We start from the raw sequence: 509 nt of genomic DNA, 5'->3' as shown, positions 1-509 counted from the left end.
TCCTTAATGGAGCGTTATAATGTATATACACCTTAAACATGAAACAGAAACATTAATTCGAAGGGAGAAAAGGATTGGTCAGGCGTCACTAATCCTTTTCAGACACGAATTCTTGACTTTTTATTAATTCAAATTTCCGCTTTTATATAACCAAAAGTCTATTGGCTTTTCATTAGTATTTGCAAATATAACTCCCCGATTCCACTTTGTGTTTGCCTCACTGACTCTTTTCTCCTTTTTAATTGGAGTTGCAAAGGACACAGTGTATGACCATGGTTGCAAGGGTGTTCCAAACTCTGCAATATTGAGATGATAAAGAAAAAAAAATTCTGCTCTGTTTGTTTGAGAATCTTTCCAGTCTCGCCTCGCCCGTCAGAGAGAGATTTTTTTTGTTTGCGTCTCTCATTGGAGACGGACAAAGAGAAAGATCGTGAACGTTGGTTTTTGACATATCACTTTGTGTTTTTACTTGTGGTTCCTTATTTCATTTTTTTTTTCTTTCTTATACG

This window comes from Penaeus monodon, chromosome 21 (assembly GCF_015228065.2).
Source record: "Penaeus monodon isolate SGIC_2016 chromosome 21, NSTDA_Pmon_1, whole genome shotgun sequence".
Taxonomy (NCBI): domain Eukaryota; kingdom Metazoa; phylum Arthropoda; class Malacostraca; order Decapoda; family Penaeidae; genus Penaeus; species Penaeus monodon.
The sequence above is the reverse complement of the archived record's forward strand: the minus strand, read 5'-3'. Positions refer to the sequence as shown.